Raw genomic sequence first — 25,528 nt, 5'->3', positions numbered from 1 at the left:
ACAGTAAGAAGGTTGGTGTGACTGGATCACAAAGAGCAGGAAAGGGAGCAATGCAGAGCAAGACTGGAAAGATAGGCCAGGGCCAGGTTGTGAAGAGTCTTAACAGCTAATGAGGGGAGCTTCTATTTGATGCTAGAGGCAGCCCATCCCGCTTCTGGACAACCCTAAATAAACATTAGGGAGTTTTTCTTTACTATCAGCCCAGTCAAAGCCCCTCTTTTACAGAAGAGAGAGTATATGGGCAGAGATGTAAAGAGATCTGCCTAGTACAGCTAATGAACTGAACCAGAATTGGAATCCAGCTTCTTACCCCTGGCCTATGGGCGAACAAAACCCAGTGTGCTCTCTACTATGCCACACTGCCCACATTCTTTTTTCCCCACAAACTTTCCAGAGTGAAAAAAGTATCACCAGCAAGGCTTGAAACAGTAGAGCATAGCTAGACAGTATTAGGAGAGATTTGAATTGTACTAGCTGAGGAATTAGGAAATCACAATTTTTCTGAGCCTCAGTTTCCTAATCTATAAAACTGATAACACATCACCTAACTCACAGGGCTGCTGAAATGAACAATGTGCTGTGTAAATGTCACTTATACCCTTCAATCACCAGCCAGAAGCCCTCTTTACCCTCATTCTCAAACTTCCCCCCCACCCCCCCACCTCAGGCAAACAATCTTTGCTTGGTCAGAAAAGGGTTATGAAAAGGAATACTGGATCCTTTGCTGGAGAGTAGTGAAACATGGAGCAGGACAATGGCCATATCACTTTGCCTTTTTCTACCAAGAAGGAGAAGTTGCAGAGGTCAATCCTTTGAAAAGTTCTGCCTGGGGTAAGGCACAGTGGCCCTGTAAGCAGTAAGCTTTGGAGATACGGGTGGGGTAAATAAAAGAGAACAGGAGATGTGGCCTAGGGGAATTCTGGATACTACAGGCAATAATGGAAGTGTGGCCCAAGAGACAAAAAGAGGCTCAGAAATAGTACTGTATTGGGGAATGACTGAACAAGTTGTGGTATATGACTGTGATGGAAGATGCTCTAAAAAATGTTGAGATGGGTTCAGAAAAGCCTAGGAAGACTTTTACGAACTGTGAACTTATATGAACAAAGTGAAGTGAGCAGAACCAGGAGAACATGGTACACAGGAACAATATATAAGGGCGATCAACTGTGAATGACGTAGCTGCTTTAATCAATACAATGGTCCATGACAATATCAATGGATTCATGATGAAAAATGCAATTTACCACCAGAGAAAAAACTGATGAACTTTGAGTGCAGATTGAAGCATATTGTTTTTTCATTTTATTTTTCTTGCTTTTTTTGTGACATGGCTAATATGGAAATATATTTTACATGACTTCTTATATATAATGGAGCATCATACTGCTTGCCTTTTTAATAGATGGAGAAAAGGCTGGAGGGAGGGAATGTGGAACTCAAAATTTAAAAAAGAGTTAAAGGAAAGAAAAAAAACCGAATTCCTTCTACAGCATACCCAATTAAAAAACAGCCACACAGCACTGAATGTGAAAAGAAACCTGTGAGATCAGAGGATGGCAAACTTCTAATGCCTGGAACTCTTGCAGCAAAAATAAAATTCTTGCTGACCACAAAACCATAAGTCAACCAACCCACATAACACCGAGGTAATACTAATAGACATCCCAGACTGGAGCTTTGGAAGAATCCTTACCTGCTCATGTTTCCCAAAGGATATAGGCTCAGATTTAACATTGTCTCAATCAAGACCCTACACTTTTCTAAGGAACCAAAAGCAAAACTAACCTTAGATACAGTTGGCAGGTTGCATCTCTCCCCTGCTTCATAATTTTCAACCTCTTTTCCCTAATCCAAACAGTTCACCCACTTTGTACTCTCTCTGCTTAACCGGTTAGTGATTCTGGTCTGGTCTGGTGTCTCTTTCAAGTTTTCTGTTTCAGAGACTTCCTTTGGCTGAGGGACATTGTCACAGCCAGTATAACCAGCTGATTTAGAGAAAACAGTTTACTTAGAGAGACCCACCCTAGCCGAAGAAGCAGGTGACATCACCAAAAGGGAACCAGAGGAAACATTCTTGGGCACTTGTCAATTCACTACAAATCTCCAGTTAAAAAGTTTTCCTTAGTAAAAAAACTTATACTGCAAGACTTGGGAGAAAAGGCAATAGAAGCAACTCATCAATTCAAGGACAGCAAAATTAAAAGAACCAAGAGGGGATGTAACAGTTCCAAAGGCCAATGGTGGGTGAAGAAAGCTGAGCTGAGATGTCATGAATACTTTAGCGACTCAGGCCAGCTAGAGAGATTATTTATGCAACTGGAAGAGTACAGCCCTTCAGAAGAGGGGGGAAATGACCCACACTTGCACTTGGGAATGGAGAATAGACTGGCAGAGTGGGGCTGCCTATTCCTCTAAACCAGACTCCAAACCCAGCAGAATCAAAGGATGTTATTAAGTTAGAAGAAACTTCTCTTCCCCAAAAAGTAGCTCTCATATGTGATTACAACCAAAAGAAACTGAAAACAGAAAGGAAAAAACCTAAGAATACTGGCCATTAAGTTTGTTGCTGCAGTATGCTGAAGACCCTTAAATGAATTATTTGGCAGGTCATTGATTTTTAATAATCTTGAGCAAAAACAATGCAAATACATAATAGTCTTGTATTCAACATAATGAAAATGAAAGCTCAGAAAAACGGTAAGAAACCAATCCCTATTATATGTATAGTTATTTTTTATTTTCTTCTCTCCCAACACCATGCACAAAATAAAGTGAAGGGGGAAAAGCATCAGAAACAAAAGATGTTTTTAAAAGGCAATTAAAAAATACTAACCCCTTAGAAACAAATGATGAGGGCCAAGGCAATCAGACATTAAGGGTAAATATAAAAGAATATGATGGTTGTGCATACTAAGGAAATATTGTATAAAATGAAAACTTAACTGGATTTCAGTGTTTTCATTTCTGTCAGGATGGCTGGAAGCAGCTATATTTAGAACTACAATTCAAGTTTTGGTAACAAAGTCACCTGGGAGAAAAAGGAAGTTGCTATGTCCTCAGTGCTTTAGTCAGTATAGGTATATTTTGCAAGACAAAATCAGAGGGAAAGGAAAATTAGAAGGAGGAAATTAATATACCTGGGATTCAGAAAAACCCACAACACATGGTCTCTGATAGAAAGTAATCAGGCTCAGCTAGTTAGAAACTAACAGGTCACACACCCCAGCAAGGGGTGGGGGTGGAATGGGGAGGGGGGGTAGTTCTAGAGAAGCACTTCTTAACCTTTATATGTCCTAGACCCCTTGGGCATTCTGGTGAAACCTACAGCCCTCTTCTCAGAATCACATTTTTAAATGCATGAAATACATAGGATTGCCACTTTTTATTTCTTTAGCACTTAGCAAAGTGCCAGGCACACAGTAGGTGCTTAACAAGTGTTGACTGACTGACAAAAGAATTATACTTAGATATAGTTATCAAAGTAATCAAAAAACAAATTCACAGACCACTTTCAAGAAGATCTAGTAGAGGTCAGGAGAATCCCTTAGTAACATCACAGAGGTGGGAGAGGGGAGGTCAGCTATAGATACTCACTGCCTGAGGTTTAAGAGTAGGTGGCCCCTAACACTAGGAAGAGAATCACAATTGCTATATAACCTCAGCAAAGGCCCCACTTTTGGAGGGAACAAGAGTGACTCATTGTTTGAGAAGAGATTGAATACATTTGTCCCCCTTCAGAGAAGAACTGTGTATATCCTTGACCCCCAATCTGCCCAACTCCTAGCTCTGTGACAGTATCTTACGATACTCAAAACTTCTCCTTTGGAGAGCGATCTGAATGCTACTGAGCAGAATGTGGTTCAAACCACTCTCCCAGAGAGGACTTAAAGGAAAACCAGTCTGCAGATATGCAGAGGTTTCACACAAACAAAACAAACAGCTACTCAACACACAGGGAAGGCTGAACCTGGAGTTTTGCCAAAATTAAGCAGAGACAGAACACAAGTGATCCCTGTGAAGATTTCCCTTATGCCTAAAACCTGGTGTGATGCCAAGACAGGCGCCAAGCAGGGTAAAGTGAGGAACAATCTCTTGAGATATGGAGCCATGGCTTTCCAGGACACTGCCAAGGCCTTCTGACAACACAGAAGGATATCAAAACATCCTTTCCCCTAATCCTTACTTCCTCATTTCTGGGCCCCAATGGACAGATCAGTTCCCAGGGAAGGCCTAGCCAATAGCAGTAATCATTTCTAAATTTCTGGTCATTGGACAGGAGCCTCAAACCGGGACTCTGGCTTCCTTTTCCCCGTCTTGTGCCCAACCCAAGGCAGCAATGAGCCATCTCCATAACCCTTATGACATAACTTGGGCAGAGATGACAAAAATGGGGATGGGAAGAAACCCAAAGCTCAGGAGGAATATTTACAGAACTCATACCACTGCTTATATAACTATGAAAACATACAACTATCAGGATAGGAATGGTAGGAACTAAAACAAGATGAAAGCAAATTTCTGCACCCAACACCCTAGCATGTGATTACTGCTTGTGGACACCCTACTTGGCCACTATATCAATAATTCCCAGAGAAGCTTCACTCAAGATCAAAGCAGTAGTAAAATCTCTGCCCTAAGACAGGAAGATCTAAAAAGGGACTCCAGGGGAATACATGATTTGGCTACTTTTTGTATCAGAAGCCCACATAAGCCAAACCACAAGGTATGCTAGCAACAGGAATCAGGCCTGTAGGGCTGTTCATTCAGTATCATTTCAGTCATCACAGAAATATCACCTGGACTGGACAAGACACTTCTCCCAACTATGAGCGGAGGAAGAAGTCAATAAAGAGAGGGCTCCAGCCACTCTCGTGAGACCTGGCATCTAAGTTTTACACTTTGATCTGAGTCAGAATAGTCATAGGGTACCCAGATTAAGATGAGGGGATAGGATCTCTGCTTTCCTTGTCAATCAACTAGTAAGCATTTATTGAGTGTTTATGATGTGCCAAGCACTATGCTAGGGATACAAATATAGAAATGAAACAAATCCTGCCTTCAAGGAGCTTACCTTCTATCATGAAAATATAATATACACACGAAATAAATACAAACTAATACAAGGTATATTTCTTGACAGGAGGATGCTAGAAGCTGGGTGGGGAAAAGGGGTGCCAGAAAAGGTTTTCCATAGAAAGTATCCAAGCATTTTTCAAGGCAACAAAGTGATGAGGTAGGAGTGCATTCCAGGCATGGAGGATATCCAGTGCAAAAAGAGAAGACAGAGTATTAGGGCTTGAGAACAGCAAGAAGGCCGATCTGGTTGGAGCCACACTCTAGGACTATGGAAGTCACATATAATATGATTGGAAAGGTACATTGGGACCAGGCAAGAAAGGGCTTTAAAGGCTAAACAGAGAAGCTTATAATTGATCCTAGGGGAAATAAGGAACCACTAAGATTTACTGAGTAGAAGAACGTCATGGTCAGACTTATGTGCTTTAGAATATCATTTTGGCATTTGTGTGGAGGATAGACTGGAAAGGTTGGAAAGACTTGAGGTAGAGAAATGAATCGGAAAGCTAGTATATCAGCCCAGACAAGAGATGATGAGGGCTTGAATTAGAGCGGTAGCTGTGTGAGAACAGTCAGTCAATAAGCATGTATTAATCACCACTATGTGCTAGGCATTGTTAAGTGGAGATTCAAAGAAAGGCAAAAGACAGTCCCTGCCCTCTGAGAAGCTTACAATCTCATGAGGGAAGCAGGGTGTAGACACCCTTGTACAAACAAGCTAGAGAAAAGATAAAGAGGAAATAATCAACAAAGGGAAGGCACTAGAAATAAGAGGGATTGGGAAAGCTTCCTGTAGCAGGTAGGATTTTAGCCAGAACTTGAAGGGAACCAGAGAAGCCAGGAGGCAGAGACGAAGAGGGAGACCATTGCAGGCATGGAAGATAATGGAAATGCCAGAACCTGAAAGATGGAGTATCTTATTCAATGAACAGGAAGGAGACCAATGTCACTGGATCTCAAGTATGTTGTGGGGGGAGGGGGTGTTAAAGGTATAAGATTGGAAAGGCAGGGTTGGGAGTCTAGGTAATGAAGGGCTCTGAACACCAAACAGAAGAGCTTATATTTAATCCTAGAGGCAATTGAAAGCCACTGAAGTTGGGGCGGGGTGGGGGGAGATGACACACACTAATTTTAGGAAAATCACTTTGGCAGCTGAATGGGGGATGGAATGGAATGCAGAGGTTTGTGGCAGACAGACCAAACAGCAATCTATTGCAATAGTCCAGGTATGAGGAGATAAAAGCCTGTACCAGGGTAGAAGTATCAGAGGAGAGAAGGGGATGAATTTCAGAGATGTTGCAAACGTAAAATCAACAGGCCTTGGCAATAGATAGGATAGAAGGTAGGGGTTTGGGGGCAGAGGTAGTGAAGAGTCAAGGATGACACCTAGGTGAGTCTGGGGGACTGGAAAGACAGTGGTATCCTTGACAGTCACAGGGAAGTTTGGAAGGGGGAAAGGCTTGAAGGGAAAGATAATGAATTTGGTTTTGGAGATATTGAGTTTCAGCAGTCTACCAGCACTCAGTTCAAGATATTGACTAGGCAGTTGGAGACAAAAGACTGGAGGTCAGCAGGAGAAACGAACAGCTGGGTGAGATATTGTGGAAGCAGAAATGACAAGATTTGGCAACTGATTGGATATGCAGAGGGAGGAAAAGAGTCAAGAATACCACAAGATTACAAAGAATAGTAGTATCTTTGACAGATGCAAGGTAATTAGGAAAGCAGGTAGGCTTTGGGTAAAAGATAAATTCAGTTTCAGACATGCATCTGAGAGGTTCCTGGGATGACTAGTTTGAAATGTCCAATAGGCATGCTTGGATACTGGTCAATGGAGCTCAGGAGAGATGATGGGGCTGATTATGCAGATTTGGGAGTTATCTGAATAGAAAAAATAATTAAACCCATGGGAGCTGATGAGGTCACCAAGTAAGAGAATATAGAGAAGATAAAAGGAGGAGGGGGTCCCAGGAGAGAACCTTGGGATATATGGAATATATATCCCAATATATGGGATACAATACAATATGGAAGATGAACCAGCAAAGGTAACTAAAAAGGAATGATTGAGACAAGTAGGAGAAGTAAGAGAGAATAATGTCACAAAAACTTAGAAAAGTGTCAAATGCTACCAGACAAGTCAAAGAGGATAAGGACGAGGACATCAGATTAAGCAATTAAAAGATCATTCGTTGTTAAATGGATATGCAACCTGAATATTAAAGATCTTGCCATAAAAAAATAATTATTAAAGAAGCAAATCATATACCTTTCACAGGTATAAGTGGGATAAGAATGAATTTTTAACAAAACAAGGAACAGTGGCAATTACAAAATAAAGATAGTTTTAATTACATGAAATTGAAAAGCTTTTGCACATATAAAATTAAGGCTTCTAGGATAAGAACAGAAGTGGTCAAATGGGAACAAAATATCTGTGTCAAATTTCTCAGGTTAGGGTTTGGCATTTAAGATATGTAGGCGATATATATTAGATTGCAGACCATCTTGGGGAGACGAGAGAAGAGGGAAGGGGAGAAAATTTAAAACTCAAAATCTTATGAAAGTGAATGTTGAAAACTTAAAAAATAAATTATATATATATATATATATATGTACACACACACACATACACACATATATGAAAACAAAAACCTCACAATGTGTTTCTTACAGGAAATACTTAAAAAATAAGAGATAGAATAAAAAGGAGGGTCTAAAAGAAAAAAAATAGGTAGGCAATAGGAATATGTAAGACCAAAAGCCATTCCCTAGTAAGGACATAAACAAACAGCTCTCTATAGAAGAATTACAAGCTATTAACAACCACAGAAAAGAATGCTCCAATTCACCAATAGCAAGAGAAATCAAACCAAAACAACTCTGAGGTTTCACTCCACACTCTGCAAATTGGCAAAAATGACTCCCACAAATGGCAATAGTGTTAGAAGGATTGTGGAAGAAGATGCACAGTAATACATTGTTGGTGGAGCTGTGAAATTGTACATCCATTTGGAAAGTAATTTAGAATTCTGCAAAAATAAAGTGACTAAAAAGTCAATAGCCTTTGAACCTGAAACTCTACAACTGGACTAATATCCCAAAAAAGCCATCGGTAAGAAAGTCCCTATATACTCCAAAATACTTACAGCAGGACATTTTATGATAACTAAGAATTAGAAACAAAGTGGCTGCCCACCAATTAGGGAATGGCTAAACAAATCATGGTACATGAATGTAATGGAATATTACTGTGCTATAAGAAATTATGTGGGTGATGAACACAGAGAAACATAGAGAGAGCTATACCAACCGATGCAGAGTGACAAGTAGAGCCAAGAAAACAATACACACATTAATGACTGCATTGTAAATAGAAAGAAAGAGACCAAAAAAAATCAAAGTAGATGTAATAAAATTATAAAGATCAAACAGGAGTTAATTGAAGAGATATGAGAAGACACGTGCAAACTACCCCCTTGTGAATATGGGAAGGTCCAACAGGTGTTACACACTGGACATGTTTTTGGACTTTTTCCAATGTATCAGTTGTGCCAACTCTTTTTCTCTCCCCCCCCAAAATACCATTTTTCATTTGGGATGGCTGTCTTGGAGCGGGGAGGCTACAGGGGTTAACTACGATGATATAAAAACAGAAAATTAAACAAAGTTTATTTTTAAGTGTAAACAGTTTTTTCCAGAAGTCTGAGAAAGAAAGAAGAGATACAAAAGGCAATGGCAGGGTCTAACAAAGGTTTTGGTTGGTTTTTTTTCCCCACAACAAGAGAGAGGGTGACTTGGGCATGTTTGTAGGTAGCAAGAAGAGAACCAGTAGATAGGAAGAGACTGAAGATTAGGGACAGCAGAAGAATGAACATGGAAGCAAACTACTGGAGATGATGGGAAGGGATGATATCAAGGGAACAAGGAGAGGGGCTGCCTTTGTGAGAAAAGCTGCCTCTCTTCACCAAAGTAAAAGAAGAGAGTTGGGGATGAGGTCTGGAGGTTTTGAGCTGTAGAGAAGGAGATATGAGAGAGTTCATGATGATTGGGCTCTATTTTCTCAGTAAAATAGTAAGAAAGGTCCTTAGAAGAGAAGGTGGGGGTAGGGGATGGTGTGGAAGGTTTGAGGAGAAAAGAGGTTTATAACAGCCTCTTTTTAACAATGGGGAATGGGATAGGGACTCAATTAGGGAGAAGTAAATGGACTGCCTTGAAGAGGCGAGTGGAGGGCCGGCTGAGGTTAGATAACATAAATTTGTAAGACCCACTGACCTCTGTTTCATGATTTCCTCCAGCTCCATTGAGCAGCACACAAGAAAGAAGAGAGGAAGTAGTGGTTTGCTGCTGAGTTCTGCCTTACCAATTCTTGATGTTAGTAGAAAAATCTACTTGTCATCACTAATAAAAATGGCGCAAGGAAGGGCTGGTAAATGAAGGGATTACTTCTTTTAATTTTAAATTCTATAAAAGCAAAGAGTCAATATTAACTTCTCACTACAATAGATTAGTGGAATAGGAGAGGCTATTAAGAATTGCTCTGCCACTTAAATCCCTGGCCTTCTTTAAAATTCAGCTTAAAAGCCACCTGCTTCTGGAAGTCTTTCCTGATACCCTCCAGTTTATAGGGGTTCTTTCCACCTCACAAATTGACTTTTCTATTTACTTATCTACCTGTTTCCTCCACTGTGGAATATCAGTTCCTCCAAGGCAATTTCACTCAACAAACGTTAAGTGAAATGAAATAGCTCCTGCCCTCTAAGAATTAACATTTCAGTGGGGTGAGAAGAAAAAAAATCAATCAGGACAGAATTCCAGGGGGAAGTCCTAGTTGTGAAATCAGAGGGAAGAACACTGAATTCACCTGCCTTCATCAGCAGAGCCCCTCTCTTCAACTGAGCTCTGCTTTTTGTATTCCCAGCCTGACACATAGTAGGTGCTTAATTTTTGACTGATTGACTGGACTTATTTCCCAGAGTACCAAAACCAAGCAACTATCCCCAAATCCCTAATGGTTAACAATCTCTCTTATCCCCTTATCCTTTATTCTCTCTATGATCCTGAATCCCAGGCTACCAGAAGAGCAACCCCACCCTCTCTAACCTCCAAAGCCTGCTGGCTCATTTCCACAGACCTTAATGCTACACCCTCAACATCCTTATCTGTCTGCCCCTTTCATTTCGCCCTCTGGAACTACAGCTCTATAATTAAGGAACTTCCCTCCATCTTACACCTCTCCCTCTCATACTCATTCCATCTGACTCAGGCCTGGCTCCTTCTAGATGACATTGTGTCTCAGGCCTTCCAGTCAAGTACTGGTTGTACCTTCACACACATTTTAACACACTGATCCCGACCTGAACTGCCTATCCTCCTTTGAGGTCCACTCTATCCAAATTTATCACCCAATCTAGATCCTGGTGGCTGTTATTGACCACCTACCAGGCCACTCTTGCTCCTCATTAAGTTCAGTGCCTAGCTTCTAGCACCCCTCCTCCATCCCAACTCCTGTTGTCACATACATGCTGATGTTCACCCAAATACTCTAACTCAACTCCTCAATCTACTCTACTCCAATGACATGTTCTTCTTCCACTCCAGTTCAATTACACACAAAAATGGCCACATCCTTGATCTTGCCATCACTTACAAGGGCTTCACTTCTATGTTCAAGAACTTCGAAATTCCTTTATCTGAACACAATCCCCCATTATTCCAACTCTCCCTATACTTCACTTTTCCCAAACTTATTCTTTGTCCTCACTATGACCTGAAATTTCTCCACCCCATTGTACTTACTGGGCTATTTATCCCTGCTCTGGCTACAGTCTTCCCTTTCTGATCTCATTTCTTTAATGAAGGAATTCAACTCTACACTATGTTCCACTCTTGAATTGCTTGCTTCCTTATTCTGTGATTGTTCACACCCTGCCAAACCCCAACCCTAGATTACTCCTACCATGCACCTCCCCAGAGCTGGAGAAAGTCTTGAAATCATGCTGACTGGTTTCACTACAGACTTTTTACTGCCACTTAATTCTCTACCCTGGGGCAGCTAGATGGTGCAGTGGATAGAGTGCTGAGCCTGGAGTCAGGAGGACCCGAGTTCAAATGTGGATCAAGACACTTACTAGCTGTGCAACCCTGGGCAAGTCACTTAACCCTGCTCACTTCAGTTTCTGTAAAATAAGCTGGAAAAGGAAATGGCAAACCACTCCAATATCTTTGCCAAAAAAAAAACCCCAAATGGGGTCACAAAGAATTGGACACAACTAATCGAAAAAAAAATTTTGTTTTTCTATCCTACTCTCCCACCCTTTCCAAATCAATTCTCTCAAGCCTCTGATAGTACACTTTCACCATTATCTCAGCTAAGGCCTTTGCCTCATACTTTACTCTCAACACTCAAAAAATTAAGATTGTTAACTGAGAATTCCCTTTTCTCCCCTCTTCCACAGGCCCTGGACTTCAACCCTCACCCCTTCCTTTCAGTCTCTGATGAAGAGATGGCCCTCCTGCTCACCAAGGCCAACTTCTCTATTTGTACCTTTGATCCCATCATCCCTTCCCATATCCTCCAGCAGACTGACCCAACTATCACTCCCTGCTCTCTAATCTTCAGCCTCTCCTTATCTACTGTTTCTTCCCCTGCTGCCTACAAAACCCACCCAAATCTCTGCCATCCTTTAGAAAAGCACTCACTAGACCCCTCCAACCTTGATCCATCCCTCTCTGCCCTCCTATATCCTTCCTCCCTTTCTCAGCCAAACTCCCCGGGAAATTCATTTATACTTGTTTCACTAATTCCTGTCCTCTCATTAACTTCTTAATCCCTTTAAATCTATCTGGCTTCAGATTTCATCACTCAATTGAAACTGCCTTCTTTTCCAAATTCATCTCTGACCTTTTCAATGCCAAGCCTAACAGTTTCTTCTCTGTTCTCAACCTCCATGACCTCTCTGAAGCTTCTCCCACTGCTGAACACCCTCCACATCCCCTCGTAATTACACAATCCTTGTCAGATTCTTTACCCATGGCACACTCTCTAACTGTGGATTTATCCCAAGGCTCTCTCCAGGGCCCTCCTCTCTTTTCTCTGTAGACTCTCTTACTCAGTGATCTCATCAGCTCCTATGGATTCAATTACCAATTACCATGACTCCAGATCTATTCATCCAATGGCCTGAGCTCCAATCCAGAATCACCAACTGTCTAAACTTTTAAAAACAGATGTCCCAAATGTATCTTAAACTCAACAGGACTAAAGCAGAACTCATTATCTTGCCCCCAAAAACTCTCTCCCAAGATTCCCTATTACTGGCATAGGCACCTACAACCTCCAGAGCCATAGCATCAGTGTCATTCTGGAATGTTGGCCCTCAATCATCCCCGTTTATCCAATTAATTGCCAAATTTTATTGTTTCTTTCTCCACATCTTTTGCATAGTCCTCACCTCTTCACTCCCACCAGCCACAACCCTAGGACTGATTCTTATCACTTCTTGATTTTACCATTGCCAATTTGGCTCCCATTTGGCCTCTTTCCATAACAATCCATTATCCCAAGTTACCAATATTATTATTATTAACTCTAGGACCAAAGAGAAATTCTTTGATTTAGCACTTAAAATTCCTTACAACCTGGCCCCTTCCTCCCTTTTCTATCTTATTCATTACTCCTGTCCCTAAATTCTGCAATCCAAACAAACTGGCCTACTTCTTGCTTTGCACTTGCAATACTTCACTTCCAGGCTACGGCCTTTGTACTAGCAATCGCCCATGCCCAGAATGCCCTCCCTGCCTCTTGGAATACCTGGTTCCCTTCATGACTCAAGTGCCACCTTCTATATGAAGCCTTTCCCATTCTCCTACACCCCTGGGCTACTAGTGTTTCATCTCCCAGAACTACCTTGTATTCTTTTGGTATCTATTTTTACCTACACACTAGCCTCCCCAATTAGAATGTAACTTCCTTGGAGGCAGGAACTATGTTTCACTTCTGCCTTTGTTATCCTTAGAGCTCAACATGGGGCCTGACAATTTCAGAGTATCCAATAACTGCTTGCAAACCAATTCAAGTGATAACTTGAGCTAATGCTTTTATGAGGCCAGGCTGTAGAAGGGCATTCAAGTGCATGGAGACCAGCCTATGCAAGGCACAGAGATAAGATGAAATGTTTTGTACAAGGTTGTACAAGCAGGTTGGTCAATGTGGTCAGAGAGCACGTGAAGAAAAGTGATGGGCAACAGGTTCAGAAAGATAGGCTGGAGCCAGACTGTGAAGGACTTACATTCGATGCCAGAGAAGTTTGTATTTTATCTTTAAGGCAAGAAGAAGCCACTAGAGCTTTTTGAGCAGAGAAGCAGAGGAGTGATATGGTCATACCTATGCTTTAGGAATAATAATCTGGCAGCTATGGAGAAGATGGGAGGGTCCAGAGGCAGTGAAACCATTTAAGAAGTTATTGCAATACTCCAAGTGAGAGATTATGTGGGCCAAAATGAAGGTGATGGCTATGGGCAGAAGAAGGAATGGATGCAAGATATGTTGTGGAGGTAAAATCAACAAGCCTTGGCGATGGATTACAGGTAAGGAAGAGGGAAGAACTGAGGACAACGCTGAGGTTTTGAACCTATATTATTGCAAGAATGGCAGAGCTTTTAACAGATATAGGGAGGAAAGGAAGAGAACATGGCTGGGGGGGAGGGTATGTGTATGTGTAAAGACAATGAGTCCTGTTTTAGATATGCTGAATTTAAGATGCCTATGGCACATCTAGTAGGAGGTAATCAATAGTTATCAGATGATGTGTGCTTGGATTCCAGTTGGAAGACTAGGGGTAGATCTGCTAATTATGTACAGAGAGATGACAACGAAACCCAAGACAACTCATGAGATCACCAAAAGAGGGAGAAAAGGAAAGATAGCCCAGGACAGAGCCCTGGTATACACCCACAGTTAGGAGGTGTGGGAGGTACAAGGATGATAATCCAGCCAAAAAGACTAAGAAGGAGCAGCCAGGACAGGTCAAGAACAGAGGACCATGAATACTCAGGAAAGAGAGAGTATCTAGGAGGAAGAGAGGTCAAGAAGAATGAGAATCAAGGCCATTGGGTCGGGCTATTTAAGAGATCACTAGGAACCCTGTAAAGAGAAGTTTCAGTTTCAGTGATGAGGTTGGAAACCAGAATACAAGAGACCGGGAAGTGAGTGGGAGATGATGAGAAAGTGAAAGCAAAGGGTGTAGACAGCTTTTTCTAGGAGTCTGGTTGCTAAATAATGAGGTCTTTCTATCTCCAGAGTCTAGCACAGTGCCTGTTATATACAGTGTCCCAAAAGTCTTAATGCAGTTTTAAGCTATTAGAGCTTAGACTGAACTAAGACTTTTGGATTACTGGGTAGTTGGATTATTGAAGGCATCTACTCCATGCTTGTACAGAGACTGAAAGAGGCACAGAGAGAAGAAAGTCTCTGGCCATGATTTTAATTCAAGTCCTCCAAACCCACACATGAAACTACAAAAACCAATTTGCTTTGACCTCATCTTGCTCCACAGGCCCTCTGCCCCACCCCCAATAAGAAAGAACAAGGCTTCAAGCTTAGTATAGCAATGAGAAAGGGGCCAGTAAGAGATGGTCAATGCCTTACAGTAGCATCCTCTGCTGGACGGTGTCACTAATTCCTGGCTCCCAAACTGGTAGTTCTCAAAATGTGGTTTATGGCCTAGTCTAGGATTAATGTTTATAACACGGCAATGTCTATTTTTGCTTCTGTTCTGAATCATTTAAATAGGAGAGATTTTCCTAACCACTCTAAAGCAACACCAACCTCTCCATACATTCATGCTGGGAAGGGGTAAAGTAGCCAAGAACAGGGGACCTGTGGGAGCCTCGTCCCAAAGAGTTTCAAATCTCAAATTGGGAAAACTGAAAATTTCTCCATTAAGCCATGGATACAAGTAGTATGTACTCCTTAGATATCCTGCATAGAGTCAATTAATAGTTCTCAAGAAGCTTTCCCCTCAAAAGGCAGTTTAATTAGTTGCTTTACTATCTCCACTACTAGAAAGAAGTGAGGGATTCCACTTGAGAGAAGAATTAGGGAAGTGGGTGTCAGGTATCGGACACCAACAAACCAAATTACTTCTGCCCAGACATTGCACACTCACTCAGATCATCAGAAACCAAGTAGTACTCACCTACTTATGTTTCCACAGAAACATAAACTACTTGAGCTCAAAGTTCTCCCAGTGTCCAAAGATCTAGGGGACTGTAGGTGCTTTTAGAAGTTAGATGGCTGAACAACCAAATCTTAGACCAGCCACAATAAAAAAATAGGACACAGGTATAGAATAGAAAATGGGTAGTGAGTCTGAATGAAATTCAAAGAACTCCACCTCTATCACCTTGGTCCCAAATTTCTTAAGATTTAAGAGAGGTAAATTCTTAAGAAGGTAGGGATTGCATCTTATCTTCATATTCCATGGCCATGACCTGTCTCTACCCCATCCCCCCAGAACCTTTTCACAGTATATAATCAATAAACCCTTTAAAATAAATACCACCCAAATTCATATTTGTTGCATAAGGACAATTCAGTTTTGAGCCAAGTAAGTAAATAAGGAATTAGGGATATATGGTCCAGTAGGAAACCTGACAAATGTGTCTGACAAGTACACATACTCTTCATTTTCTTGTATCTGCCACAGTTTGATGCCCATAAAATGGTGGCCCCACAACACTCAATTTTCACAACAATTCTACCAATGGTATGACCTTTAAGATCCATGTCCACTGCAATTAAGAGAATTCCATTAATATGTATACACACAGTCACACACTCAAAAACTGAACATTTTTATGCAACAAACTGTGTGTATATTTTGTCCCCTTACATCACTTTTGCCTTGAGTTTCTCTAACACACACCTTTCAATCTAATTCATTCTAAGAGGGTACTGATTCTTAAGTCTGCTTAGGGAGGGTGCCTTCTCAAATTCTAATTTCCACAAGAGAATTGTCTTGTTGCTCAAAGGCCCAAGTCCTGCCTCCAGAGGACTTAGTGCCAAAAATCAGTAACGAAGAAGACAAGGTAAGATTCATATCTTATGAGCAACTCAGGAAAGGGGAAGAGCTAGGAGAAATGGCAACTCTCAATCACGCAAGCCCTAAGCCATTTAACAAGCTTTACTCTAATACCTTAAAAGAAAAGCCCTTCAGCCTCAAAACTCCTTTTCAAGAATGGGAAAGAGTTGTTTTTAAAGGGAATTCTGGTTATTGTTGGCTGTCTTCCCTTTCCCCCTCCAAAATAAACAAAAACAAAAACAACCTGCACTGAATGAAGATGCTGGAAACTTGGAAACAGGAGTCAAACACCGCTGAATTCATAGCGACTCAGAACAATAACTAGGAGGACAGCCCAATCCCAAACCATTCAGATTCCCTCAGGATGCTTCTAACATGTTGATACCATACCTAAAGAGAACGCAAAGCTACAAAAAGAACAGGAGAAACTGCAAAATAACTCTCATTATGATCCCAAGTGTTTCCAACAAGACTCAAGCTACACCTCCTCAGATAAATGGCACTAGAAAGATTTAAACTATTCAACATTATAAATTACAACTCATATAGCAATACCTGCCCTGGGCCAGAGACCCAGGATAGGTCATCCAAGTGATCTGAGCAAGGCAAAGTAGGCCTAGAATACCTGGATTATAATCTTTCAAGAGACCTGGGGAACAGGGTGAGCCAGGAAGGTCTTGAGTGTTATACTTAATGTTTCTCAATTACTTCATATATTTGTTTTGAGAAGCAAAGCTGCAGAGTGGAAAGAGCACAGGAAGACCCGGATCCGAAGTCACTTCAGACACATACTAGCGGTGTGATCCTGGACAACTGACTTTAAAATGCTCTATGGCTCAGTTTATTCATCTGAAAAAATGAAGATAACAACTTATACCTCACAAGATTGTTATGAGGCTCAAATGTAAAGTTATTTGCAAACACTAAAGCACTATGCAAATGTTAGTTATTATTGTCTTCCCAGTTATAAACTGGGGTCTAGGAACAAGTCTTGTACTTCTTTGTATCCTCCACAGTATCCCACCATAGAATAGAGCACAAGATAATACCTAGTTGGTTAAATGGAGAAGTCCTGGTCCACTGATGGGATTAATTGCCAATCCTCTTGGAATCTGGAGTTGATTATTTAAAGTTAGATTATCAAGGTTGGGGCTGTCCAAATCACAGATTTTATGGGGCCCAGCCTGTGGGTTTTAATTTTCATGGGGGGAGGGGGGAATAAAATAATAATTTGCATGGAATGAGTATTATATTTTTTAATTCCATCACTAATAAATAATCTCATTGATGTTAATTTTCTTTGGTGTTTTTAGGCAGTATTACAGAGCGAACATATCGCATGGAATTTTCAATCTATCTGTGTGATGTGTTCTGTCTGTATGATGCAGACTAGTCAGTATGCACCTACCTTTATACTGTTCTGTTGTTGCTTTGTTGTCTGCTTTTCATATTGATGATGCGAATTCCCCCACTTTCTATTAGTGTACTGTATTTTTTATTCTGGATGCGGCCCTCGAACGAGGCCCTAAGATAACTTGAGGTTGGACAGCCCTGATCTAGGTATTCCTGATCCTCTTCCCAACCCTGGGCTCCATAGGAACCAGGGAGTGGTGAAGGAAACAAAGCAATCCACAACTCCTAGAAGGCAAGGAGGTTCAATGAAGAGACTAAAATGAGCTCTAGAGATTGGTGAGGCTTTAGGCTACCAGCGTCACAAGTAATAGGGATGGTTTTACACAGAACAGAAAGCTTGGGGCTAAGTAGGCAAGGGAAAGGGAAAAATCAACCAACAACAGAAATTAGGCAGCAGCAAAAAAAGCCTGCAGTGCTGGTGGGCACAGGGACATATGCTTATCAAACTGCTGTTGTTTAAATTCATTGTCACTGCTCAAAGACGCTGTGATGACAGTGAGAATTCTCCTACTTGTAACAATAGCTAATACCAGCAGCTAACATTTTTATGGAGCTTACTATGTGCCAGTCACTGTGTCAAGCGCTCCACAATTGTTTACTCATTTGATCCTCACACAACCCTGAGAGGCAGATGCTATTATTATCACCCCCATTTTACAGATGAGGAAACTGAGGCAGACAGGCGTTAAGTTACTTACCCAGGTCACACTGCTAGTAAGTGTCTATGGCTGAATGTGAACTCAGGTCTTCCTGACTCCAGACCCGGCAATCCATCCACTGTCCCACCTAGCTGCCCTTACTAATAAATAGACATTAGGCCCAAGGAAAGATGATACTATATAGTAAACGAGCATTTATTATCACCAGAGCCCATATGCCAACCACTGGGGATACAAAGATGAAAATGAAATAATCCTGCCCTCAAGAACTAACATTCTATTGGAAGCATGGCAGGGAGGGGGGGGAAGGGAGAGGGAGGGAAAGACCAATGACAATAAAAGAACAAAGGTCTCAAACAGAAAGGGCCAATTGAAGTGAGCTTTGAAGGAAGAGAGATTCTAAGAAGTAAAAGTGAGAAAGGAGCACACTCCATGCACCAGAGACAGCCTATACATGGGCAAAGAGAATGGAAATGAAATGCTCTGTGTAAGGAACAGCAAGAAGGCAAAGGGATACCTAACGGTACCAAATTCACTACCAGAATTCAGCTTCATCTTAGAAGGTTGCTCCTTCACCTTACACAAATGACTACAAAAATTTTGGCATTTTAAAAGCCTATCAGGTCAATGCTTATGAAGGTTAAAAGGTCTATAGTACTTGGGAACAAATAAAGCAATACACTCAATCATAGTGCTTTAGCAAAAGAACCTTAAATGTGATCTGGTCCAATCCTACCATCTACAGATGAGGGAAATTGAGGCCCCAAAAGGTTATAAACCCAGCTGAACAGCTGGTTGGTGGCAGGGCTGGGACTACACGAACCCACAGATCTTTCATTTGTATTCCCAGAGCTTAGCACAGTGCCTGGCACATAGTAGACAACAAACATGTATTGAACTGAACTGACATCTAACCACCATCCTCTCATTCAACTCAGTGGGAATAATGTTATATAAAAAGAACTCCATAGCTTCAATCTGTCACCTAAGAAACTGGTCATCAAATATACAATCACAAGTCCGCTATGGTCTCTACACTCAAAGTAAAAATGGTACAGTAAAAAGAGCAATGGAATTGGGACTTGGATTCAAATCCTACCTTTGCCACCTACTTCCTTGAAGCCTGAGCAAGTCACTATCTTCTCTGGGATCCAGCTTCTTTATCTATAAAAGGGTTCAACTAGATGGCCTCCCTTCCAGCTCTAATCCTCCAATTTTCTCTATATAATTGAGAACATGAGTAGATTACCACCATGAATAAACCTACCTTTGGAGTGGCTACCTCTCCCTGGTCCTAGGATAGGGAGAAAAAGCCAAGCTGAGCAAGCCTTTCTGTTCTAAAACAACCCAATCTCTTCTAAACCATTAACTACTCAGGCCTTCTGGCATGTGGAAGGAGGTATTGTTTGCCAGTTTCAAAGTCTAAAGCCTAATAATAACAATAACAACTAACATTTATATAACACTTACTATTTGCCAGGTACTGTGCTAAGCAAGCACTTTAAGATTAATGTCACATTTGATTCTCAAGACAACCCTGGGAGGTAGGGTCTATTATTAAGCCATATTTTACAGATGAAGAAACTGAGGCAAAAAGTGGTTAAGTGACTTGCCCAAGGTCAAACAGGTAGGAAAATCTGAGGTTAGATTTGACCTGGGTCTTCCTGACTTCAAACCCAGCAGGAACCTGGACCTGAACCACAACTGTCCTGTGTTATCGGGCTACAATACGTAAAATACATACACTTAAAAATTTGAAATGTACACTCCAATGTACCCAAAGGCTTAAAATCTGACAAGTACTAAATTTGTTGTTGTTGCTATTGTTGAGTTGTTTCAATCATGTGACCCCATTTGGGGTTTTTGTGGCAAAGATACCAGAGTCGTTTGCCATTTCTTTCTCTAACTCATTTTACAGATGAGGAAACTGAGGCAAGCAGAGTAAAGTGACTTTCTCAGGGTTACACAGCTAACAAGTGTCTGAGGCCACATCTGAACTCAGGTCTTCCTGTCCTCACTCTATCCCACTGCACCACCTAGTTCCCCTACGTACTAGTTTACCAGGACTCAAATTAGTAGGCCCTGACGAACACCATAAGCACAAGCACATGTACTGCAATGCCCCAAAATGCTTTGAACTGCAAAGGGAGCCCACCACAGGATAGGGTCTATCTTTGCAGAGAAGATAGTCCAGCTGTACTTGCTAAGTGTATGAGAGATGAGATGGGTTTACTTTGGCAGGGAGAGCTGAAAAAAACTATGGTAAAAAGTAAAAAGTAACCTACATATCTGCTACATCTCATCTACGAACAGCAGGTTGGGGCACAAGGTTGGGAAATCAGGGCTGAACAGAGACCTGCTCTGCCCAGACACCTCCCCTGCTGGTTCCCTGACTTGCCCCCCCTCCTTTGTAACCCACTTGGCAAGACCCCCAGATCTGCTAAGTCTTGCTTTCAGTTTCCAGTCACAACCACTTTTAGGTCCTCATGAAGCAAAGAACATTCTAGGGTCAGGGCAGTTCAACAATTGCTCGGGATATCAGTAGCAGGCCTCAGGCAAAAGCAAGAGAAAAGGTTAAAAAAGAATCAACAGGTGTGCAGAGTAGAATGTGACTAGTAATGATCTGTACTTATGCCAGCGGTCACTACCCCTGCTTGCTGAGGAGCAGGAAGGACTGTCACACACTGTCTGACAAGTCCTAAAGCATCTTTGTGGGCCTCTATTCTACTGGAGCTGAAGTGTAAATGACCAGTGTTCTCCCCTATGCTCTTGGTTTCCCCCAGAATGAGGGATCATTAGTATCCAAATAGAAATCAACATTGTGCTGCTTCTAAGAAAATGTTTACAAGCCCCCTTGGGTTGGAGGAAGCCTGCTTTCTTTTCATAACCACTTCATCATCAAAAAGTGCCTAGTAAGTACCAACCTGTTCATGGCACAGCATGGAGATGAAGTGATATTGAGCCTGGTTCCTACACTCTAGGTGCCAATGATCTGAAATAGCACTGCCCTCTCCAGCACCAACAGCCCTGACTACTCTTGGGATGCCAAAGTAAAATATGCTCTGCTGAGCATGTATTTCAGGTATTGAAAGCAAGCAAAGGGGCTAGGGGAGTGGGGGAAAGCAGGGGGTGTTAAGAAATATGGCTCACAAGGTTGTCCGCACCTGCTCAGCCCTACTGGAGGATAAGAAGAGGCCAGCAGGGAAAGAAGAGGACCTCTCACTGAAATTCAGTGAGGAAAGGAGAATGCAATTTTCTTGCTGCTAGGAATAGACTAGCTGGACTAGGGAAAAAATTCCCCCCCTACTAAACCTGATTCACCAAAGCACACTGTCTTCATCGATTATCAAGCAATATGTATACAGGTAGGAAAGACGAAATTTAAACTCCAACTGTTATCTCTGAGTAGAGTTATAAACTAGTCATCAGGAATACAGTAATACACCACAAATCTAAAACAAAAACCCATTTTTAAAAGATAAACTACCCAATGGAAGGAGTCAGGCACCAATAGCTATTGAAAAGTCAACAGAAACCTATGAAACAAAAAGTAACTGTAGTGGTTACAAGGTACTCCTCAAGAAAACCCACAGATACTGGCTCAAGGTGAGCTAAAGAGCCTCCTTCAACATGGAGGGGTGTCCTCTTAGAAAAATGCAAATATCAAATGTAAGTCATGGCCTCAAAGAACCAAACCAAACAGTCTTTGTACTCTATTTTGGATTCAGATGGTTTCTGAGACTATGAACACTCTGGAACGGCTGATTCACACCAGCAAGTCACCAACAAAAGAGACATAAACTCAATGTGCCCCTTTGGAGGGCAGGGTTCTGTTTGGTTAAGAACTTGTATTCACTGACATAAGTACATTTGTATAACGTTTCATAAGTATATCAAAACTCTAAAACTATCCACACTGGATATACACAAGATGCCTGAACCTGTTGCTTTAGGGTGAAACCTCCAGCCCCAACACCCTTGGCCCTCTGAGAGGTCCCTAGCTTACTTCCCCTTCCAGGGAAAACCAACAGACAGCTGTCCTAGGAGGAGCCATCCCTCAGAGGAAGCTTGGAAAACACTCACATGCTCTGGGAGGAGGGGGCCAACCCAGGAGCAAAGAAACAGTTGAGATAGTGGACTTATCCACCCTGAGCTGTAGCAAAGATTGAGCAAACCACTGGGGATGGGAAGGAAGATATACATAAAAAGGGCTTATACCTACAGGAAAAGGGTATTATAAATCCTTTACATGGCAAGAGAAAATGTGAAGAAAGGAGACACCCCCCTCTCACCCCTACCCCGAAAGACAGGCAGATCTAAAGCTCTGCTCTGAGGAAGAATGACCCAGGGTCCACAGTCTGAGAAAGGACAATAAAACAGAGAAGATAGAAAGGGGAAAATGTGGGAGAGAAAAGGGAAGCTAAGCAAGGGGCTAGTGTCCAGGGGGAGAGGAAAAAAAAAACAACAGTCATGGTGTAGTGGAATATGCTGACTCTGGCTTCAGGAAGACCCGAGTTCAAATACGACCTCAAGACACTTACTAGCTGAGTGATCCTGGGCAAGTCACTTCACTTCTGATTGCCTCAGTTTCCTCAGCTGTAAAATGGAGATGATTGCAGCACCTACCTCACAAGGTTGTTGTGAGGATCAAAGAATATAATGTTTGTAAAGTGCTTAACACAGTGCCTGGCACATAGTAGCTGTGCTTAATAAATGCTTGTTTCTCACCCTCCCCCATGTCAGTGGCAGGGAAAAGTGGCTGAGGAGGTCTCAGCCACAGGGGACAGGAGCCAGCTCTCCCCGGCCAGGACAGGTAGAAGCGCACGGTTTCCGGGGGGCGGGGAAGGAGGGGAACGCCCCCCACAGCTGGAGGAGGGGAGGGGCGCAGCAGCCGCAGACCCGCAGGCGACACCCCCAAGATCAGGGACCGGTCACGACCTGGGCCTCAAGGCCAGGGGCGGGGGGACGGCCCGGGGTCTCCCCGGTCGCTGGGAAGGGGGAGATAGAGGGGCTCGCTGAGGCCTGAACCGGGCAGGGCAGGACGTGCCGTGGGACTCGAGTTCCCCCGAGCTGGGCGTAGACAGAGGAGACCCCCCCACCCCCGGCAACCCCGTCTGACTACGGGTCGGGGGAGGGGTCAGACACCGGGACCCTGGGAGGGGCCAGTGTCCCCTCAACTGGGGTCGGGCGGAGAGGGAGTAGGAGGGATAAAGGAGGAAAGGGCGAGGCCTGGCAGGGTTGAGGCGCGGGCAGGAGCCCACGCAGGTCCCGGGGCAGGCTTACTCACTGAGGCTCTGGGGCGACGGGGCTGCTGGGGCCGGCTCTGCGGACTGGCTCCGCTCCTCTCCCCCCCGGCAGTGTCCCAGGCTCCGGCCTCCACTTCCGCCTTTCAGCCGCTCCGGATCCGGATCTTCCTACTTCGCCCCGCCCCTCTCCGGTTCCGGGTGACTGACAGGAAAGTGAGACCAATGGAAAAGAGGCTCTCCCGGCACGCCCGCTGAGCCGGCAGGGGGCGATCTCGCGGCGGGAAAAAAGGACTTGGGGGCGGGGTGTGCTGGGACTTGTAGTTCGTGGCATTGGGCGGAGAGAAGGAACTTGAGCCCCGGAATTGGGGTGGAGCGGGCTGCAGACTAGGCGGGGCCCGCCGATACCGACGTTTCTAGGGCCTGGGGACCCTGGGGGGAAGAAGGGTAGAGGCTGGAACCTGGGCTGGGAGGGGCGCATTGTAGTTCGTGGGCGATAAAAGGTGTTTAACCTAAAGAGGTTGTCAGCCCTAGTGCATTTTGTAATAGAGCTGCGGGGATTCCGCACCCCACCCCCATCTCCCATCCCTCCCTTGCAATTCGATTTAATTCAGTTTAGCAAACCCCAGACCCCTCTCCCACTACTCAGCAAACGCACGCTGCAGTCTCATCAGCAGTCTGAGATAGAAGAGATCTTAGAAATCAAGTGGACTAATCCCTTTGTGTTTTACAGCTGGAGAAACTGAGGCCAGCCTTGCCCAAGATCACCAAGAGTTAGTGGCAGAGGCAATTCTAAAAGCCAGGTTTCTTGAATCTCAGGACCAAAGATCATCCCTTTGACACCACCGTGTTCTCCAGACCCAGGAGAAAGACTTCAGGATGAGAGTAGGGGAAAGCTTAATCGTGAGCATTGGGGGGGGGGGGGGGAGGTGGCTAGAATATACCTCCCAGGAAACCAGACTAAGAAAGCCAACCTCTGTCTCCTGCTACCCAATGGAAATAATATCCTGGATTTGTTCTGAGACCCCAGATGACCTCAGAGACAGGAGAGGATATTGGTCCCAAGGATACTGCCTTCCTATTGCAGTCTAGAGAGAATTAGTTACTCTGAGACCATTCCACAACTCTACAGCTCCTCCCCATCTCTAACACCATCTGGCCACTGAGGCACCCCCACCCCCGCCCTCCCCCCCCCCCACAAGATGCAGAGGAAGGTAGAGACACAGGAGTGTGGAGGTGGAGGGTTGGGAGGGGTATAAGTTATAAATATCCAGTAGGTGGGTGGGAGTGGGGAAGAATGGGAGACACAGAAGATCCTAGGCAGATGACACATGCTCCTTCTCAGACACAGCTGCATTTCAACACTGAGGACAATGAGAATGGGGAGTGGATTTTACAAGGGGAAGGGGAATGATTCCATCTGACAGAGCCCTCTTCCTACTCCCCTCTGTCTATTGGACTGGGGGGAACAGGGCTTTGTCTCTCCCAAGTGCTATGTAGGGGGAGGTAAGTTAGATGCTATAATGGGTCCCAGGAGCACTTGTTAAGGATTCCCCACCCCGCCTCCCTGGAGCCATTGGTGTCATGAATGTTGTGCCAGGCAGGTTGGCGCCTTTGCTCCTCCTAGAGATGGCAACAGGGGCCCTAGGGTGCAGTGCAGGGAGGGCCTTTGCTGTCCCCTGCTTGTCTTGCCTCCTTTGAGCCTTAGGAGCTTCCCAATACATCCCAAGAAACAGCCAGGTCCAACAACTACAAAAATAAAGAGAATTTTATTTCCCCTATGAGAGCCAGAGAGAGGAAAAGGAAGGTTCTCTAGAGGAGAATAGGGAGTGGGAGGATATGGCCCAATGCTCAGGGAGCAAGAATGGTTTATGTGGAGAGGGGACCCTGAGTGTGAGTCAGAACAGGGAGGGAGGTAGATGGGTTGAGTCACAGTCGGGGAACTGGGGCAAGGGGTCAGGGCTGGAGAGCTTGGAAAGGGTGGTTCCTGGGAATATCTGAAGGGTCGTCCACAGCCAGACTGGTCACCTTGAGCTGGAACCTAGAGACA

General features: G+C 43.4%; 1 protein-coding gene across 1 annotated transcript in view; it reads right to left on the bottom strand.

Annotated features, from left to right (window-relative positions):
- Positions 1-23,635, bottom strand: part of RAB5C (RAB5C, member RAS oncogene family) — a 38,984-nt gene extending 15,349 nt beyond the window's left edge. Inside the window, exon 1 of the mRNA XM_036758022.1 lies at positions 23,523-23,635. The gene's annotated coding sequence lies outside the window, so the exon portion shown is untranslated. The remainder of the gene's footprint in view (positions 1-23,522) is intronic.
- Positions 23,636-25,528: the final 1,893 nt, after the last annotated feature.

Source organism: Trichosurus vulpecula, chromosome 4 (assembly GCF_011100635.1).
Source record: "Trichosurus vulpecula isolate mTriVul1 chromosome 4, mTriVul1.pri, whole genome shotgun sequence".
Taxonomy (NCBI): Eukaryota; Metazoa; Chordata; class Mammalia; order Diprotodontia; family Phalangeridae; genus Trichosurus; species Trichosurus vulpecula.
Note: the sequence above shows the minus strand (reverse complement) of the source record. Positions and strands in the feature narration are given on the sequence as shown.